The 21,165-nt window shown below is 51.5% G+C and overlaps 1 long non-coding RNA gene and 1 pseudogene across 1 annotated transcript in view; one reads left to right on the top strand and one right to left on the bottom strand.

Moving 5' to 3' along the window:
* LOC148592737 (uncharacterized) overlaps positions 1-20,463 on the top strand; it is a 203,307-nt gene extending 182,844 nt beyond the window's left edge. Inside the window, exon 3 of the long non-coding RNA XR_015913904.1 lies at positions 20,443-20,463. This is a non-coding gene — a long non-coding RNA (uncharacterized LOC148592737). The remainder of the gene's footprint in view (positions 1-20,442) is intronic.
* On the bottom strand, positions 6,616-14,073 carry LOC148592738 (olfactory receptor 14A16-like; annotated as a pseudogene).
* Positions 20,464-21,165: the final 702 nt, after the last annotated feature.

The following is a 21,165-nucleotide window of genomic DNA, read 5'->3' as shown; positions in this document are numbered from 1 at the left end:
GTCTTCAAGTCAATAAGGCAGCATGTGGAAAGGGGAAGAGGCTGCAAAGGAGGAAGTCACAAATATTGTCCAGTACACTAAGGATGGTTTTGGGGAAGCCAAATCTCCCTGCTCCTGCTTCACTAAGAGTAAATAATGAAGAAGGAAAATGTGGGCTCACTGCTGAATGGGACTGGGATTCTAGCAAGTGCAGCCCTGCTTGGCTTCAGTCAACCTTCACCAACAAGGTGAAGCCTGAGAAATGTCTGAAAGGGGCAACTGGAGAGGTCACTTCTCTCTCCCTGCCCTGGCAAGTGTATGCCCTGGGCAGAGCTATAGGGTTGCCTGGGGTTGGCGCTTGGTTTGGGGGTTTGGTGTTTGCAAGACAGGATCAAAATCCTGTGGGATGAAAGAGCACAAAGTCTGAGCACAGGCTGAGATGAGGGTGAGCCTCAGCTCCATGATAACTGCTGTGGGCTGCTCTTTAGGTAGAAGTGGGATGGAGGACAGTTTGTGACAGAAGACAGTCTTCCTCCTGGAGGCACCGAAGCAGGCTCACTCTTCTTCGCTTCCTCAGCAGGGTTTCATGCACTGTGCTACTTAAGATAGAGGTGATAGGCCAGAAAAGAGCAAAGGTGCCCTTAGCACAGATCCTCCTGAGAACTTTATGTAGGAATCTGCTTCCTGTCTTACTTCATGGCCATGGTGAAAGTGGTGCATGAACATGATGCTGCCAAATTAGAAGAATGAAAATGTATTTCATAAGGTTAAAAACTGCCTGAAATTTTGGAAAAGGCAATCTTTGTTATTCTTTGGGAATGATGTTACTTATGACTATAATCTGCTTTAGGGGATAGATTCCATTTGATCACATAGAGAGGCTGGTGCTGCTGGAGATGCTCTGTGTTCATTGTATTCCCCTGCAGTGCTGAAAATTTTGGAGGCAGTTCCTGCAGGCCCTTAGCTTGTCATTAGGAAATATATCTGAAATTAAAAGTCTGTTAAGAGCACTTATTTCCCTCCTTTGACTATACAGGAAAGTCCAGATAACTGGATTTGACAGAGACATCTGTCCGAATGGGGTCAGACATCGGGCGGAATCTCCCTCCTCATATACACCCTTTCACCAATCCCTCACATATCTCTACAAGCCTGATTAAGCTGAACTTTTTGAAAGACAGCTTTGATTCAGATGATCTGCACATCTGAACTTTCCTTTTTTTTTTTTTTTTTAAGTCTTCCTCCTCCTCTTGCTCTTTGTCATTCAGACACCTCTCAACTCTTCACTTGCTGCTTTGAGCTTCAGGGAGTCTTTCAGGAGTCTCTTGTTGTCTCTTAACCAGCTCCTTTACCATGTGTCTATCCAGCCTTTTCTATCTAGTTGTGAAAAACAGTCCAAGGACATTATTCCTTGTAGGCTGTGGAGCTCCTTGGAAGCAATCAGGACTCAACTAGCAGTTGAGAAGTGCGTTTGGTTTCCTATTGACACAGGATCCAGGTTATTTTGTTTCATCACACTTAACATTTCTGCCTGTTTGCCACTAGTTCAGGTGGGAATTTGGTATACATGAGCTATAGTATTCAGTTCCTGGAATGGAAAAACAATTTGATTTTAAGCAGAGTGATCCGAGTCCCCAGTGGCTGATGAGGGAACTGGCAGGGCTGGGAAGCTGGGCAGGAACCTTCTGCATACAGGTCTCCCCTCAGAAATACTGCTTTTCACACATGTCCAGACTTCATTGGGAGGCACTCTAGGAAGCAGAGAAAGTGCATGCCTGATTCAGAAAATGGGAAAAAAATAAGAAAGCCGAAAAAAAAAACAGCTATCTTTCTTTTTTAGGTGCTCAGTGAGATCTGCCTGAGTTTAATACACTCCTTTCCAATTAGCTACAGCAGACTTGAAGATTGAAGAAAATTATGGCAAGAATCATGGCTCTTGAGTGTTTTGCATTTCACTGACCCCTTGGGAGTAGTTGGCGCTGAGCTCATGAACCTCTGATGCTGAGAGGAGTCTGAAGAAACTTCTCCAGAAGCTCAAGTCAGAGGCACATCCCCAAGTTTCTTGGAGGGTTAATGGGTCCCATGGTGGTTCAGCTCCCCAGGGGCTGATCAGAGCAGAGAGTTGGAAGTCATGATTGCAGATAGGAAAAGGCAACGTGCTGGTTCTTCTGATGCCAGGTCAACCCTTCATGTGTGTTAATAAGCAGATTGACCAAATAGAGGTGCCCAGTCCCCAAGTAGGGACATCCCTTCCACCGTGCTTTGCCCAAGGCTTTTGGTTGGAGCAGTGTGTGGGTGGGAGTGTTCAAGGCCTAGGGCAGGACACTGATCCAGGACACCTTGTGTGCCGGGGGGAAAGCAGGCAAGGAGGCCCTATTGCCAGAAGGAAGAAGTTTCTTCTTCTAGGCCTCAATGGCAGACACACCAGCCATGGCCAAGAGGACATAGACCTAGTTCTTGAGGAGGTTTTTGGTTGTGGCCCTGCCCTCAGCTCTCTCCCCTTTGGGCTGTCCCACATTTTCCCATGCCTGTGCCTGTTTCCCTGCAGCTTGTAGACACTCAGGCTGCTTCCCCACCTTGTTCTCGCCCCAGCATCTCTCCATCCTTTCCCATGTCTCTCTGTCCTTGGTGACTCTTCTTTGAAACAATAAGGCATGAGTTGATCTCAGGTCCCCTCCAGGTCACCTCTTGCACCACAGCACTGCTCTTAAGTGACATTTTTCTTCAAGTCAAGTCTGTACCTCAAGCTTCAGTTTGTGACTTTTTCTCCTTCTCTGTTTCTTTCCCACTACCTGAACAACTTCCATCGTTTCTGAAACCACCCTGCAGGCAGTCACAGGCTCCTGCTCTCTTCCCATTAGCTGTAACCATTCAGCAGGCTAAAGAAGGTCATGGTCCTCAGCTTCTCCATGCAGGTCTTGTGCTGACCAGGCCTGAAAAAGCAACCTCACCCCAGCAGAAGGGCCTGACTCTGGGGCAGCCAGTTCAGGTATTGACTCATAGGCCAAAAAAAAAAAAAAAAAAAAAAAGAGTCAGGAGAAGCCTTAACTTCTCTGAACTGAACAAACCCAAACCCTCTCCTCACAGGGGGGTAAGTGGTGCTCCAGCCCCCAGCCACCTTGGAGACCTGACGCTGAACTCACTTCATGTGATGAGCAGAGTTCTTCTACTGAAGGCCCCAACTGGATGCAGTAGCTACAGGCACTCTAATGAGTACAGAGTAGGGGGACTTGTGTTCATGCAGTCCAGGACACCGTGGCCTCCAGAGCAGGTTGCTGGTTCACATGCAGCTTGCTGCCCACAAAGGTCCTTCTCCAAAGAGCTGCTGCCCAGCCAGACATTGCCCAGTCCATATCACTGCAAGGGTTGGTCTGTCCCAGGAGCAGGACCTGGTTTTTGTCCTTATTTGAACACCATACAAAGTAGACAATACTATCCTGTGTAGCCAAGCTGATCTCCCAAGGCGTGTTCTAGTTTTAATGAGCATCGGGATGGACCATCCTTGTGCTGGGTGGCTGTGCTCCTTAAAGACCTGCTGGCTTTCCTAAGCTCCACCACCCTTCAGATTGCCGGATTCCCCCAAGGGGAGGGAGCCTACGCAAGCTCTCACCCAGACCTTGATCCATCCCATGCAAGAGCTTCTTCCATCCGAGCTGTCCCTTCACATCAAGGACATCCACCCCATCACCTTTCTTCCTGTGGAGCTTGTCGTCTGCCATCACAACCCTCTGGTCATGTGAGTGGTCTCAAAGCATCTCAATTATTCCAGCTGTGTTTCAGCACAGTGACAGCTTGTGCCTCTCCATCTGCCCTCCTCTGTGGCCCAGCCTGCATGCACTTGTGTGCGATATTGGGGTTGGAGAGCCTCAGCTGTGGCACAGAGATCTGCAATGGATAAACCTGTTACCAAGAGCCAAGGACACCGTGTGTGCAATGGCCCCACTTGACAAAAGTGACTTGCTCATGTAGAGAGCAGTTGTCAGGGTTATGCTGAAAGGAGGTTCCCACAAAGAGAGCAAACTCTGGAATGCCCAAGGCCAGGGGGAAGCAGCAGAGGGATTTGGCTCCTAGGGGTGATTAATGGCAACTTGGGCAACTTGGGTGAACCTCTCTCCAAGAAGGACAAGGTGCCCCTGAAGAAGTCCCTGGACCTGGGCTGGCTGTGATTTACCACACGGAGGTCATCGTTAGCCCATTTCCCTCATGTAAGGGTGTGAAGAGTTTCCGGAGAAGGAGAGCTACAAGATTTTAAGGGTGAGGCTACTAGAGCAGAGACCTCTTTCCACCATTGGATGGCAGGAGCAAGGGCAGTGTTAGTGATGTTCACAGGGTCTCTGGATGTCAGTCCAAGCCAGGACCTTCTTCACTGGTGCATTGTCCTTCAGGGAGGTCAATTCAGCTCTGTCCCAGGCACCAAGGTGCTGCAGAGGGAGCTCAGGCAGCAAAATTCTCTCCTGCCAAGGCTGGGCAACCCAGCTCTGTTTCCCCCTGGCCCTGGGCTCTGCAGACTTTGCTCTCTTAGTGGGAATCTCCTCTCACCATCACGTTGCCACCTGCTCTCCATGACAGCATGCCTGTGCTCTGAAAGGCAGGCACCAGAAACGCTGTGTCCTTGGCCCTTGGTAGAACAAGTCTCACCATCACCAACCTGTTCTCGGCGCCACAGCTGAGGCTCTGCCATGAAACATGCACAAGTGCATAAAGCTTGGGGCAGAGAAAGGAGCAGATGGAGGCGCTCATCTAACCGAGAAATATTGCTGAGGTGTGCTGGAATCTCACACATGATTCTACATCTCATACAGTAGCAGGGTAGGAGATCTTCAGGAGTGAGCAGAGGAAGATGAGCAAAGGGGCTGTCCTTAGTGTGAAGGGGCAGCTGAGCTGTGTGGAGCTCTTTGAACATGAGGGCTAGGGCCTGAGTTCAAGCTTGTAGGTGACAAGGGTGAGACCACAGTGGGAGTGACCAAGCACCCAGGCAGGGTGAGGAGGTGGGTACAGTCTCCTTTAAGCAATGTGAACAAGTGTGCGGCTCAAAGGGCACCCCATGTGCACACAGCCTCCCAGCAATGGCTGCAAAGCTCTGGGAATAGTTGTTCTTGAGGACTGGCTGGCTCCTGCAATGACCTCCCAGGAGCTGGGAGAGGGCCGAGGAGGGAGCAGTGCCCTGGTCTCCGCCACATGTCAGCACCTTCACCTCGCAAACCATAGGAGGACTCACGTCCTTCCTCCCCTCACTCCTCCCAGCAGACAACTCCTCCCCAACAGGCTGAGGGAGCCTGAGGCCTCCTTGTCCACCCAGAGGACATGTCCCGGATGGACTCCCATCAACACTGCCAGCTGCTTGTTCCCAAGTGCCTGTCCCAGGAAACATTCTCTGGAGGGGACTGTTCACTTGTGACAGTCACAGGCAGTGCAGGGCCAAGAGAATGGTGACAACCTGTTCTTCCAACATTGCCTTGAACAAGCGGCTTGTGAGGAGCAGGAATGGCCAGACCCCATGGGTGTCCCTGCACCAGCTGTAGGGAGCAGCCTGGGGACGTGGTTGGGTTCAGCACCGAGAAACTGTGAGTGCAGCAGCAGGGCTGGTCATCACTGGTGCTGGTGGGGCAGGGGTGGGAGAGCTCCTGGCAGGTTCCCTTCTCCCAAGCGGAACACGGGCGCTTCCATGTGTGCCCGTCCCCGCACACGGCTCCCTGGCTCCACTGTGCAAACAGCACCCAGGGCAGGGTGCTCAGCCCTGGGGAAATGTCCCTCTGACATGGTCCCCATGACAGCCCGCACTGCCCTGTCCCCCCACAAACCCTGCTGGTCCCAGCCTTGTTGTACCACGTTGGGGTTGGTGCAGAGCCGTCCTTGGCCTCTGACCTGGGAGGGAGGCTGGGCAGGGCCGGCTGGTCCTCTGGCTACAGGCACCGAGGCCGGCAGGAAGGAGCTGCCCAGGCAGCCAAACACTGACACTGAAGGCGACCTCAGTGACTCTCCAGGCTCCCTTCCCTGGGCCTCCTGGGTCCCCATTGCCTCTTGCAGCACTGCAGAGCTCTCCCTAGCGTAGACATTCGTTGTTTTTGCCCTTTCCATTTGGGTGGCTCCCCTTGAGTTTCTGAAGCTCCATTCATTGCTAGGAACATGGTGCCCTTGGAGATGCCCTGTGCTCTCCTGGAAGCACCATATCCATCTTCAGCCCTGTGACATGGAAGATATGGCTTGACCATGCACCACCTGCAGGAGCTCTGAGCACTCACAGTGAGAACTGAATCCAACCCTCCATCCCTAACACATCATATATGAGATCATTGCTGGAGGTCTTGGAAAGCCCTGAGAAAGAAACAGATACTTTGATGGCGAAAGTCCCTGAGCACATTTTAGAATCTGACTTTGGAAGGAGAGGCAAACCTTCAAGTACTGCAGTGAGGAAATCCACTTTTATTTGAGCGAAGCCAGGACTGACACAGAAATGTAAGGACAGACATATTTACAGCAGGTATGGCAATTACAAAGAGTGGGTTCATTCTCCTGGCAAAGGAGGATGCATTCAAAAACTTATGTAAAAAAATCATTATAAACACAGAGAGAATGCTCAAAGCCCAGAACTATCCAAGATGCATTAGGAACCACTTGTTAGGAAGGACAGGGAGCTTATTTCCAGCACCGAGCCAGTTTCATTAGGGCATTCTTGAGATCCTTGTTCCTCATGCTGTAGATGAGGGGGTTCAGGGCTGGAGGCACCACTGCATACAGAACAGCCACCACCAGATCCAGAGCTGGGGAGGAGATGGAAGGGGGCTTCAGGTAGGCAAACGTGCCACTGCTGACAAACAGGGAGACCACGGCCAGGTGCGGGATGCACATGGAAAAGGCTTTGTGCCGGCCCTGCTCAGAGGGGATCCTCAGCACAGCTCTGAAGATCTGCACGTAGGACAGCACAATGAAAATGAAACATGCAAAGAATAAACAAATGCTAAACACAAGAAGCCCAACTTCCCTGAGGTAGGAGTGTGAGCAGGAGAGCTTGAGGATCTGGGGGATCTCACAGAAGAACTGCTCCACCACATTGCCTTGGCAGAGGGGTAGGGAAAATGTGTTCCCAGTGTGCAGGAGAGCATTGAGGAAACCAGTTGTCCAGGCAGCTGCTGCCATTTTGACACAAGCTCTGCTGCCCATGAGGGTCCCATAGTGCAGGGGTCTGCAGATGGCAACGTAGCGATCACAGGCCATGACTGTGAGGAGACAATACTCTGCTATACTGAAAAAAAGAAGAAAAAGACCTGCCCAGCACATTCCAAGTATGAAATGACCCTGATGTTCCACAGAGAATTGTGCATGGATTTGGAGATAGTTGTGGAGATGCAGCCAAGGTCGAGGAGGGAGAGGTTGAAGAGGAAGAAGTACATGGGGGTGTGGAGGCGGTGGTCGCAGGCTACGGCTGTGATGATGAGGCCGTTGGCCAGGAGGGCAGCCAGGTAGATGGCCAGGAAGAGCGAGAAGTGCAAGAGCTGCAGCTCCCGCGTGTCTGAGAATGCCAGGAGGAGGAACTCGTTGAGGGAGCTGCTGTTGGACATTAGCTCCTTTGGGAGTCCTGTCCAAGGAAGGAAAGAAAGCAGAAATTTAGAGCAGACTTGTCTGAGCTAAACCATTTCAGTTTCTCAAAAATCCCCCATATTTCCTCTCTCCCTTAATTCAGCCCCATTTCAGGTGATCCACATTGAAATGGCTGTATTCTCTGCAGCAGGGACCCGCTTCCCATGGCTCCAAAGGAGTTGTTTCTGCTGTGCTGCAGGTGTAATTGGATATGTCAAACTACTCTTTGATTAGTATTTCTGGAGATGCCTGGGAAGCGTGTCTTGCATTGCTTGGAAGGGACTTGTCCCGGAAACCCAGCTGGGAATATTCTCCATTCACCAGCATGAGAGCTGAATACAGCACTCACACTGGTTGTGTCTGAAGGAGAAGAGCTTTGTGAAGGATTTGTCCCCATCTATCTTGCCCTCCTCCACAGAGATATTTGTATCTGAATCTGTCACACCAGATCTGACTCCAGCCAGGGAGGAGAACAGTCAAATGGAAGCAAGGAAAGACCTTACCTCTTTCTAGATGTTGAGATGTCTAGAGACAGTACTTGTCCTCATGCCACTTCATCATCTGCGCCTGTCTTCCAGAAACTTCAGAGAGAAGGAGTAGCTTTCCTGCACAAAATCTGCAGGAGTCGATGGCCTCCCCTTCCATGGCAGGGCTCTTCAATATGCAGAAATCAAGTCTTCTCTGCAAAAGGGTCACTGCAGGAGTCTGTTGATATAGAAATGTGCGTATATATAATATATATGATGGTGCACACACAAACACACAAAGGTGCCTCCTCAGTGTGGGAGCATTCTTAGATAGAACAGAAATGTTTGGCATTTCAATCACTCTCAGCATGAACCCTTGTGCATTCCAACAGCAGAAAAAGGACTTTGTCATGGGACCTGCTTCATCGCTGAGCCTTGCCCCTCACTGTCGTGTACTTGCACCTCACTCAGATGAAGGACAACGACACTCACAAGTGAGCCCAGTTCTCCCTGCAGAAACCTCCCAGGAGCAGGGGACTGTCCAGGGGCACCCCCATGTTTGCAGGTGCTAAGGAGCAGCTCAGATAGACCCTGATGCAGCAGCCCAGGAGAAGCTGGTGCTGTCTATGAACTAAGGGATGGCTGAGGGGACATTCAGATGTCCTTGGCAGACTCTTTGGCTGCTCCTTGAATCTCTTAATGAGTCTCAGTCTCTTGTCCAAATATGACGGTTTTGTTTCCATTTTCCTCTTACCAAGTGGAAGGAAATTCTAAGCACCATCTCAATGCCTGCCCTGCCTTTCCTTTTGCAAAGTGCCCCCTGAAATGTGCTCACAGCTAGACCTGTGAGCAGACGTGACGCCCGCAGCACCCTCCCAGCAGGAGAAGGAGCCTGTCCTGGCAGAGGATAATCCTCCCACCCAGAACTTCTCCCCTCAGTCCTGTGGGGAGCTCCCTGGACAGGCTGAGCGCTGACCTTCACAGGCGACACAGTCACTGCTGCGGGCACACAGCACCTTTGGGTGCAGGGACCCTGCTCTGAAGTGCAGACCTCTCACCCTGCCTGCACAACCCGGCTTCACATCACTGCTGTTTCTGTTGGGGAAGGCAGCAGGATGCCCTGCGCTTAGGTGGTATGTTAGAGAATCCCTGCTCTGAAGCAGCTCCTCTTCCTCTGCACTGCAAAAGCCAGAAGAAAGAAGAGAAAAATGCTGCCAGCCATGGGGTGTGATGGGTTCTTATGTCCCCTTCAAGAAGCTCAGTAGCATTGTCCTGTAAGCACAAACTCACTGTTTTAAGAGCTGTGGAGGTCTCCTGTGTGCTCCCGCTCCACACTGCCGTTCCCCTCTCGCTGCCTTCTCTCCTCTGCTGTCCGCAGCAGCAGGCAGTGCCCGCAGCCCTGCTGCTCTTGGCACAGGAGCTGCTCCTGCACTCGGCTGTCTCTGGGCAGTGCTGCCAGGCTGCCACGAGCTGCCTCCGTCCCAGGAGCCTGGCCCTGCTCAGGAGCAGAGGAACAGCTGAACTCACCAATTTCTCTGTTCCTCGTGCTCCCACCTCCTGGGAAATGTTCACTGGAGTCAACTAAAATAATCCCTGATTATCCCTCTCTAAAAAGTAGGAAAGACTGGTGTCAGCCCTGTAGTTTGTTTCATCAGAGCCTGGTTACTTGGAAGAGCTGAAAATGTCCCACTCAGGAAGCCCCTCTTCCCAAGTCTTATCTAGGCAGGATAAATGAATACCAGAACAGAGCTCACTTTCCCAGTGTTCAGGTATTGGTTGATGTCACCCAGTGTGGGATTCTCAGGCTGGTTTAGAAGACCCTGGGCTGCCATGGTATTCTGTGGTGAGCTCCACAGAAACACACAGCAGGTGGGATTCCCCTTGCCCAGGCTGAAGTGAGCACAGCAGGGATGCCTGGATGGGAGGTCTTGCTCTATGCTCCCAATCACTGGTCGTTCAGGGTGGGTGTCAGCTGCACACACACAAACCCTTGGTGACACTGGAAGGGTCAGAGGTGGTTGAAGGCATGTACCAGTGTCTGATTGCCGTGATCACCACATCTACTTTCTTCTAGAGCATGTGTTGGGACCGGGTAGGGAATTGCTTTGGTCCACCAAAATGTTATCAGATGCCCACTGCCACCCTAGAGCTCTACTCACTAGGAAGCTGAGACATGAGCAGATGCCAACACGGAAACAATTCATCTCATTCTGTTCAGGCACTTAATTCACTGACACAGAAATAGGCCATGCTGGATGCCTGGGGCGTCCAGCACAGCCACATGTCTCTAGCAGATACACCCTGTGACCTACAGGGTAAAAGTGTCCCTTTCAAGTGGTTTTGGGCACTCAGGTTTCTCAACAGTGCCCACATGTCTGGATCCCACCACTGTCCTTCAGCCAACTCCTAACAGTCTGCAGCCAAGCTTACTTCATCAATGAGAGAGGCACATCACACCAAGGTCTCTGCACCCTTCAAACCTTCTAGCTCTCCCTCTCTTGAAACTCTTCACACCCCTGGATGGCATGAACGGGACTTGGGCCAATGATGACCTCAGGCTGTGAACTAAGGCCAAGGGACTTCTTCGCTGACGTCTTGTCCTTCCTGGAGATTGGTTCACCTCTGTGACAGGTCCCAAGGTAAAGGCCGCTCCTGCCATTCTTTCTGCACAGCCCAGCTCTGTTTCTCCCGAGGTCTCCCCTCCTCCCAGCCTGGGTGAGAATGACGGTGCTGGTGCTGGGGCTGGAGGAAAAATCCTCAACTTTGATAATGCTCAGCAGAGGCTACCAACAAAGGGAGATTGTAACACCCAGATCTCTGAGGAAGAAAGGAAAGCACATAGTGGCTACATGTTATCCAAACAAAGAAGAAGGAGAAACAAGAACTGCTGTTCAAGCTGCCTTGCTGCCAGCCTAACTACAAAATGCTGTCTAAGGATGTTTGAAGGCCGAAGTCACTGTGAGAATGAGAAGAATAAGGAAAGCGGGACCACCACACTGAGGAATGAGACCCCCTTCTGGAATGTGCGCAGTCTTAGAAGGATTCTATAACAGGAAGGTGGAGATTTCCCCGCTCCGGGCAGCCTCCTGGCATGTACTGGCCTTACGTGACAGGATACCCTGGGAATAAAACATGAGGGCAGACTCCAGTGGGATGGAGACTCCCAACATCGAGGTGAACATTGTCCTGAGCAGGTCCCTGGAGTGCAGGTTGTCCTCTCCACAGCTCTGCCCTCCCCAGGCCTTGCAGAGGCTGCCCCTCGTCAGGCGCTCCATAGCAGACACCCACCATGAGGCCACCCTGTTGCTCTGCCCCCCGTCCTCACCCCTGTGCTCTCGATTGCCTCTTGGTTCACCCCAAGGCAGAGCTCCCTACATCCCACTGCTCTCTCCCTGCCCTTCTCTTTCCCACATCGCCCCGTGGCTATTCCTTGCCATCCCAGGCCATCACTTCCTCACTCTTTTTGGAGTCATTCTCCTGACTTAGTTGCTCACACTTTGAGGCTCTCCTCACCAGTGTGGGTTTTACAATCCATTAGCTCCATGTGGCGCCAACCCCCAATCGGCCACCAGGAAGAGACAAAACACTCGGGACTCTTGTGCTAAGATTCCCGACATGGGCTTGTTTCTGTCCACATTCATTTACCACCCCCGACCTTCCTGCCCTGTGGGTGCAGCCTTGAGTGGAAAGATTGGAGAAGGGAGTTAATACCATTTATTAGTTGCAATTAATATGTAACCTATTGACTTTTATTTAAGAAAAAGGAGGGAGACAGCAATGAGCAGCAGAGGGAAGAGAAAACCATTATGTAGGGAAATGTTTGCAACCTGGTTCAAACACAGGGAGTAAATCATTTCCTTCCAGGACTTGAACACTGACAATCACTTAAAAAGTGAAGCAGTTCTGACCTCTTGGGGAAAAAAAAGGGGGGGAGGGGCAGGGAAGGGGAAAGAAATATATTTTAAATGCAAATCCATTCCCATCAAAATAAATTCTAATTCAGCACATCCTAGATAGACTCAAGGTAGTAAAAAGCACAAAGGGCAGCACCTGGATCTCCTGTGTGCCCTGCAGGACTGTGCCCCATCCTGAGCAATAGAAACAGAGAAAAGTGACTAAGCCCATGGGGACAACCTGACCTCCCTTTGCACATTTGGGTTTAAACCATTTTCACACTAGAATAGTAATAATTTATGAGATGCTTTGTGGCTTAAAGGTAAATATGGTGCAAACATCTACAGAAGAGCTGGTGAGGAGCCCACGAGCAGCACAGCACATGGTAGGAGCCCAGCGTCCCCCTGACCCAACTGCCACCAGGGCCAGGTAGACACATCCCATTTGTCAGCAACATCTGGTTGCTTCCTGGGCAGCGGCTCCCCCATCCTGGCACAGCTGGGAGAAGGAAGTTGTTCAGATAGATAAAAGGGGCCCTTGGGTTGCACAGGGGAGTCCCGCTTGGGTGCCCGGCCCCTGTGTGCAGCATCCTCCTGCAGAGATCCCCGCACACCTCCCTGGGCTCCCCATGGCTCCTGCAGGGCAAGTCTGCTATTAAATCTACCCTGTTTAACCCTGCACGAGCTCTGGGTCTCTTTCCGCCAGTATCCAACTGCTCTTGTCTGCCTTGTGATCACTGATACAAACACCCACACTGTGTTTTTTTATGACACTGTTTTAACAAATCCTTGCTCCATTTAATTCCCACTACATAACTCACTGCTGTTCTAAGGACCCTGGAAGCTGGAAGCACAAAGATGGCTGTACTCACCCATGTAGGTTTTTTTCTCTAAGAGGATAGACAACACATTTCTTTAGTCCTTAAACTTTAAGGACTACTGTGTTTTCTATCAAACCAGACTATGGTTCTCTATTGAAGGTGGCATAAACAACTCTCCCCTGTACTCACAGGGTCCCCACTGTGGGCATCTGTCACCAGCCATATCAAACATGAGACAGTCCCAGGCAGAGGCTGCTTTGACCATTCAGCACCAGGAGAAAAACTGGGCAATCACAAATAAGAGCTGAATCCAGATCTCATTCCCTAAGACATCACCCCAGGATCTCATTGCTGTCAGCCCATGGAGAGTCCTGGAATGAATGAAGGGGGAGAAGCTGTTTATTGCTGCTTAACAAGTAGCTATTGGAATAGTTTCTTCAGTGCCTGCTTGAGCTCCTTGTTCCTCAGGCTATAGATGAGAGGGTTCAGTGCTGGAGGCACCACTGAGTATAAAATGGCCAGCACCAGATGCAGAGCTGGGAAGGAGATGGAGGGGGGCTTCAAGTAGGCAAACGTGCCAGTGCTGATGAACAAGGAGACCACGACCAGGTGCGGGATGCACATGGAAAAGGCTTTGTGCCGGCCCTGCTTGGAGGGGATCCTCAGCACAGCTCTGAAGATCTGCACGTAGGACACCACAATGAAAACAAAACACCCCAAAACTAAACAAATGGCAAGAATAATAACCCCAATGTCTCTGAGGGAGGCATCTGCGCAGGAGAGCTTGAGGATGTGGGGGATCTCACAGAAGAACTGCTCCACCACATTGCCTTGGCAGAGAGGAATGGAAAATGTATTAGCAGTGTGCAGGAGAGCACAGAGAAAATTAGATGCCCAGACAGCGGCTGTCATTTTGACACAAGCTCTGCTGTCCATGAGGATTCCATAGTGTAGGGGTCTGCAGATGGCAACATAGCGGTCATAGGCCATGACTGTGAGAAGGGAAAACTCCGCTGAAATGAAAAAGTTAAAAGTTAAGACCTGTGCAGCACATCCCAAGTAGGAAATGGCCCTCGTGTCCCAGAAGGAATTGGCCATGGATTTGGGGACAGTGGTGGAGATGGAGCCAAGGTCAAGGAGAGAGAGGTTGAGGAGGAAGAAGTACATGGGGGTGTGGAGGTGGTGGTCGCAGGCTATGGCTGTGATGATGAGGCCGTTGGCCAGGAGGGCAGCCAGGTAGATGCCCAGGAAGAGCGAGAAGTGCAAGAGCTGCAGCTCCCGCGTGTCTGCAAATGGCAGGAGGAGGAACTCGTTGAGGGAGCTGCTGTTGGACATTAGCTCCCTGCAGTTATGTGGGCCTGTCCAAGGAACAGAAAACAATGAAAAGTTAGGAGGGACTTTACAAGAAATAAAATTTCAAAGTCATTTCTTTTATGACACCACCCACCACTGCCTCTCTTTAATAAGAGTGTCTTAGTGCAGTTCCTTTGCTTGAGCTCCATTTTCACTGGCTGTGTGTGCTGTGAGGAGCAGAGACCTCAACTCGAGAGCTGTCTGTGCTGAACAGTAGTAGAAAGTGGGGAACGGAGGCCACACTTTTGGATGTTTTACCTTTTCCGGCAGGTGAGATCCATTCAAGTTGTAGATGAGCTTTTCAGCATCTTTACTCCCAAGTAAGCAAAGAGGTTTGAGGAACAGTAATTTTTAGTTTCTTTGAGATGTCCTTGTCACTCCTCGGGAGTGTTCCCCAAAGGACAAATCCTTCACATTTCAACTCTGAGTCCTTAGAGGAATGCATCCACAGTCACTTATGTGCAGAGTCAGGACATCTCGTTTGTCTGTTATGTTTCGTTCCCAGATGTCCTGTGCACCGGTCTCCTTGAGCTAGAGTGTCATCGTGCTCATATGGTGCCCTAAAAAGAGACAGGCCCTGCTGAGAGCAGAGCAGTGCAGTTTCTAAGTGCCCATCTCCACCTTTCTCACCCTGTCTCCATACAGCTAAGTGAGGGCTCCACACTCCTGGCCAAAGACACACAGGGCCCATTTCATCTGCTCCTGGACAGCCTCCCACCACCACCTCCATACCCTCAGCATCTCTGCAGCTTCCTCACGGGTCGCTCAGATATCACAGAACGGCCATGAGACAGCAGAGCCTTTCTGGAGGGAAGGGGGCAGCCTGGCAGGACACCACAGGGCAAGAGCCAAAGGACTGGCAACACTGAAGAGGGGATCTCCTTAAGGGAGAGTCAGCTCAATTCCCAGACCCAAGGACTGCTTTTCCTGCAGCTCTACAGGACAGGCTTGGGAAGAACCTCATTCCCATTCAGATCCCTCTCTTCCACACCTTGCAGCATCAATGTCTGAAGTGCAGCTGAAAACACCCAACCACGGAAAGCTGAGAGCAAGAACAGGAGCAGCATGGACAGGAGAAGAATTAAGGAGCAACACCTCCAGTGTGCTGGATGGAGGAAGGGAGAGGGACAGGGAGGCATTGTGGGAAACCTTCACCTTACCAGATGGGTATGTCACCTTACAGAGGGGACACCTTAGTCCCTTGGTGGGGAGGCTGGAGATGGTCCCGTGGCAGGAGAGATCTCCCAGGTCTGGCTGCAGAGGAGGCAGCTCCTGCCCTGCACTTCCTGTCCGTTCCCTGCCCATCTCTGCTGCCTGCAGCTTTCCCTGCCGGCAGCCCTTCCTCTGTCCCTGGGTCTTGTCCCTGCTCACAGATCCCCTATGACCCTATCTGTGCTCAGCTCTGCCCTGCACAAACCTCTGGGCAATGTCCAAGGGAAGCTCTGCAGTTGCAGGTCCTAAGAAGGAGGATACAGAAAGTCCTAGCAGGCCAGAAAGATGATATTGATGCTGCCCCTAGACTAAGGGGGGATGAAGCAGCTTGCTGAGGTTTCTCACACACCTATTAATCTTTCAGAGAGAAGGTTTAGGACTCCCACTTCCTTGTCAAAACAGAAAACTCGTTCCTTCATTCTCCTTGCCATAATAAGGGGACTGAAAGAGCAGAGACATGAAGGAAAGCTCCTTCCCTTCCAAGCAGCCCTTCTCTTGATCTTCTCCTGTAAAGGACCCCTCGCACATGCCCTGTGTATGAGCTGGAGCTGTGAGCAGACTTCACTCTGCAGCAGCCTCTTAGCAGCAGAATGAACCTGCCCTCACGGGTGTCTGTCTCCCCACGCAGCGCTTCCCCGCAGCGCTATGGGCAGCACCCTGGGCAGTGCTGCCCCTCGCAGGCTGCAGAGTCACTGTCCTGGGCACACAGCACCCTGGGCCTGGGGGAAGCTGCTCTCAATCACAGCCCATGCAGAGCTGGGTGCAGACCTCAGCTTCACACACCTGTGTCTTCCCAGAGAGAAGGGAGCAGGATGCCCTTTCCCTGTGAGCATGTGGCAGGGAATCCCTGCTCTGAAGCATCTCCTCCTCCTGCTAAACCATTAAAATCCCAATCCATGATTATATGCACCGAGTTCAGAAGAGCCCTCCAGGAACCTCAGCAGCATTGCCCTGCAGACAGAGACTCACTGTTTCAAGGGCTGTGAAGGTTGTTCCCACAACGAGCTCTGCTCCCTCTCCACACTGCCGTTCCCCTCTCGCTGCCTTCTCTCCTCCCCTGTCCGCAGCAGCAGGCAGTGCCCGCAGCCCTGCTGCTCTTGGCACAGGAGCTGCTCCTGCACTCGGCTGTCTCTGGGCAGTGCTGCCAGGCTGCCACGAGCTGCCTCCGTCCCAGGAGCCTGGCCCCGCTCAGGAGCAGAGGCCCAGCTGAACTCACCAATTTCTCTGTCCCTTGTGCTCCCTCCTCCTGGGAAATGTGCATGAAGTAAGTAACTTGTTGTCCTTTCCTTAATGAATGGAGAAAAAAAGGATTCCAAAATTGCCGTCTGTTTCATCAGAGGATGACTATCTATGAAAGTTGGACTTGTCCCACTCTGGAAGGCCCTAGTTATGAAGCCCCTAATAGGCAGGACACCCAGAAAGGGGCAAGAAGGGGGCACTACGCGAGCACCATAAGACAGTGCAGTATAATGTAGAGACCCTGGCGGATCATTACAGTGCAAAAAGTTCATATAATTCAGTGCAGACATTTAATTCAGTGACATAGAAATATGCTGCAGATCCAAGATAGATGTCTGGCTTGTCCAGCATAACCAGATGACTCCTCTAGGAGGCACAGCCTGGGATCTATGCTAAACCACGTCCAATCCCTGCTACAGCTGAACATGCTTCATAAGTGGGAGAGGCACCTCACACCAAGGGGTCTGCTCTGGTCTCTGCTCTCCTAAAAGCTTCTCGCTTTGTTCCCACACAACCTCTTTGCACCCTGGAAAACACGATGGGGCTAATGCTGACCCCGGGATTGGTAGATCACAGTTGGCTCAAGCCCAAGGACATCTTCAGGGGCACCTTCTCCTGCCTGGACATGGGCTCACCTCTGTCCCAGGCCCCAGGGTGCTACAAATCAGCTCCGTCAACAAAACCCTCTCCTGTCGTTCCCTCACAGCCCAGCTCTGTTTCTCCCTGGTCTTGGGCACTGCTGCCTTGGCTCTCTTAGCGGGAACCTCCTCTCACCATTGCATTGACCCCTGCTCTCCATGCCAGCATGGCTCTGCTCTCAAGTGGGGCCATTGCACTCAGTGTCTTTGGCTCTTTGTAAAAGGTTTCACCAGGACCAATCTGTCTTCTGTGCCACATCCTGATGTTTTGCAGCCCAAATATATGCAAATGCCTGTAGCCTGGCATGGAGACAGAAGCACAAGCTGTCACAGGACCTCAACATCATTGCAATAACTGAGACGCATTATCACCACTCACACAACTGGAGGCCTGCGCTGCTGGGGTAAAAGCTCTTCAGGGGAGGTTGTGAGGGAAGAGGAGGAGGGGGCAGGTCCTTTGTGTGGAGGGGCAGCGCGGATGTACAAAGTGCTTCCATGGCATGGACAAGGTTTGGGTATGTGCTTGTGGGTGAGCATCAGATGAAGGGTGACATCATGCTGCGAGCTACAGACCATGCAGTCAGGCTGATGGCATGGATGACGTCTTTAAGCAACATGACAAAGTTGTGGATCATAGGCCCTGGTTCTTACTGGCAGAACAGGTTGGAAGGCTCTTGAATCCCCCTAACATTCCCTGGAAAGGCAAAGACCAGGATGTAAACAGGCTGTGAGGTTTCTGGAGTGTGGACACCAGATGCAACCGAGAAGTCTCAGTGAAGGTGGAAGATATGCAACAGTTTGGGTAGCAACAGGATATAAAATACTATTACTGTTAATAAAAATGAAGTGAAAAAATATTAAAAATGTAATATAAATATTAAAAAAATAGTGAAGAAACAATGTTCAGCATTGGTATGGGATACTGAGGGAGTCATTTTTTTAGAGAGCAAAGACAATTTCCCCAGGCTGAAAAATATCCGTGAAATTATTTTCCTCATCCTCCTTGAGCACCTTGTTCCTCGTGCCATAGATGAGGGGGGTTCAGTGCTGCAGGCACCACCGTGTACAGAACAGCCACTACCAGATCTAGAGCAGGAGAGGAGACATAGGGGACCTCAGGTAGGCAAACATGCCAGTGCTAAGAGAAAAACAGGCAATGGGCAGGTGCGGGAGGCACATGGAAAAGGCTTTGTGCTGGCCCTGCTCTCAGCACAACAGCAAAGATCTGCTCATAGGATAGAATCATAGAATCATAGAATCATAGAATGCTTAGGGTTGGAAGGGACCTCTAGAGATCATCTAGTCCAACCCCCCTGCATACGCAGGGACACCTAAAGCACGTGGCACAGGACTGCATCCAAGCGGGTTTTGAAGATCTCCAGAGAAGGAGACTCCACAACCTCTCTGGGCAGCCTGTTCCAGTGCTCTGTCACCCTCACTGTTAAGAAATTTTTCCTTAAGTTCCTATGGAATTTTTGATGTTTCAGTTTCCGGCCATTTCCTCTAGTCCTATCAGTGGCCACCACTGAAAAGATACCATGACCGTCCTCTGCACTCCCTCCCTTGAGGTATTTATATACACTGATTAGATCCCCTCTCAGCCTTCTCTTCTCCAGGCTGAACAGGCCCAGCTCCCTCAGCCTCTCCTCATAGGGCAGATGTTCCAGGCCCCTGATCATCCTTGTAGCCCTGCGCTGGACTCTCTCCAGCAGCTCCACATCCCTCTTGTACTGTGGAGCCCAGAACTGGACACAGTACTCCAGATGCGGCCTCACCAGGGCTGAGTAGAGGGGCAGGATCACCTCCCTCGACCTGCTGGAGACGCTCTTCTTAATGCAGCCCAGGATCCCATTGGCCTTTTTGGCCACGAGGGCACACTGCTGCCTCATGGTCAACTTGTCGTCCACCATGACACCCAGGTCTTTCTCCGCAGAGCTGCTCTCCACAAGCTCGGTCCCCAGCCTGTACTGGTGTCTGGGGTTATTCCTCCCCAGGTGCAGGACCTTGCACTTGGCCTTGTTGAATTGCATGAGGTTTTTCACCGCCCAGTTGTCCAGTCTGTCCAGGTCCCTCTGGAGGGCAGCACAGCCCTCTGGGGTATCGGCTACTCCTCCCAGTTTGGTATCATCAGCAAACTTGCTGAGGGAGCACTCTGTGCCTTCATCCAGGTCATTGATGAATAAATTGAACAGGACTGGACCAAGGACTGACCCCTGGGGGACCCCACTAGCCACAGGCCTCCAACTAGACTCTGCACCGCTGATCACCACTCTCTGGGCCCTGCCATCCAGCCAGTTCCTAATCCATCTCACTGTGCACTCATCTATCCCACACTTCCGGAGCTTGCCCAGGAGGATGTTGTGAGGGACGGTGTCAAAAGCCTTGGTGAAGTCGAGATAGACGACATCCACCGCTCTCCCCTCGTCTATCCAGCCGGTCATTTCATCATAGAAGGCTATCAGGTTAGTCAGGCAAGATTTTCCCTTGGTGAATCCATGCTGACTACTCTTGAGCACCTTCTTGTCCTCCATGTGCCTGGAGACAACAGCCAGTATGAGCCGTTCCATCACTTTTCCGGGGACGGAGGTGAGGCTCACTGGCCTGTAGTTGCCTGGGTCCTCCTTCTTGCCTTTTTTGAAGACTGGCGTGACATTGGCCTTCTTCCAGTCTTCCGGCACCTCCCCCGTTCTCCAGGATCTTTCAAAGATGATGGAGAGCGGCTTAGCTATGGCATCTGCCAGCTCCCGCAGCACTCTGGGGTGCATCCCATCAGGGCCCATGGATTTGTGGGTATCGAGGTTCCTTAGGTGCTCTCTGACCCAATCTTCCTCTACCCAGGGCAAGTCTTCCTCTCCACCCGCTTCTTCTCTTGCCTCTAGGGCCTGGGGCTCTAAAGGGCTGCCCTTGGTAAACACCGAAGCAAAGAAGGCATTGAGCAACTCTGCTTTTTCTGTGTTATTTGTAACCAAGGTGCCCATCCCGTCCTCCAGCGGACCCACGTTCTCCCTGATCTTCCTTTTGCTGTTAATGTATTTGAAGAATTTTTTTTTGTTATTTTTAACGTCCCTTGCCAGCTTGCCTTCCAGACGTGCCTTAGCTTTCCTTGTCGCATCTCTGCACTCCCTGACTACGTTCCTGTATTTCTCCCAGGGGGCCTGTCCTTTTTTCCACATTCTGTATACCGCTGCCTTCTGCTTGAGCATTGCCACAAGCTCCCGGCTCATCCACGCAGGTCGCCTGCCCCCTCTGCCCGCCTTCCTAGACACAGTGTATGATAACACTGTGAAAATGAAACAATCAAACATTAAACTGGCACTAATAATAAGATGCCTAACATGGCTGAGGAAGGAGTGTGAGCAGGAGAGCTTGAGGGTCTGAAGGATTTCACACAAGAACTGTCCACAGAGTTCTCTCTTCAGAAAGTAAACAGGAAAGCGTTAGCAGTGGGGACAGGAACAGGTACAGTAGGGCACCTGTAGGAAAACCATGTCCCACTGCAGTGCTTGCTGGGCAAGTGCCCCAGGTTGTGCTGGGTTTCCTACCTCTATGCTAATAAATGAATTCCGACACTGACTGTAGGGAAAATCCATCCCGCCGGCACGCAGCGTGCTGCAAAAATAGGAGACACATCACACTGAGCTCTGTGCTCTGGTCTCTGAACTCTCACACCCTTCTAGCTCTCCTCCCCTGAATTTCTGCTCACTCCTCCAGATGATATGAACAAGAACTGGGCTAATGAGGGCCTCAGTGTGGATGGACCACTGGCTACCCAGGCCTAGGGACTTCTGCAGTAGCACCTTTGCTTTCCCAGAGATTGCTTCAAGAAATCTGCCATCCTGCCCTGTCCCGCAGGCTAGGCAGCTGTGATAGTCACAAGTGGTCCATGTGCCCACCTACAACCCCTGCACACGCACACCCGTGGTCCCTATGGCACTGGCATGGCCCTTGGGTGACTAGTATCCCTTCATTATCTCCTTAACCCTGC

The sequence above is a fragment of the Tinamus guttatus genome, unplaced genomic scaffold, assembly GCF_059628265.1.
Source record: "Tinamus guttatus ecotype Peru unplaced genomic scaffold, ASM5962826v1 Tinamus_guttatus_pri_ptg000529l, whole genome shotgun sequence".
NCBI classification, from domain to species: Eukaryota; Metazoa; Chordata; class Aves; order Tinamiformes; family Tinamidae; genus Tinamus; species Tinamus guttatus.
This window is presented reverse-complemented; position numbering and strand designations above follow the sequence as displayed.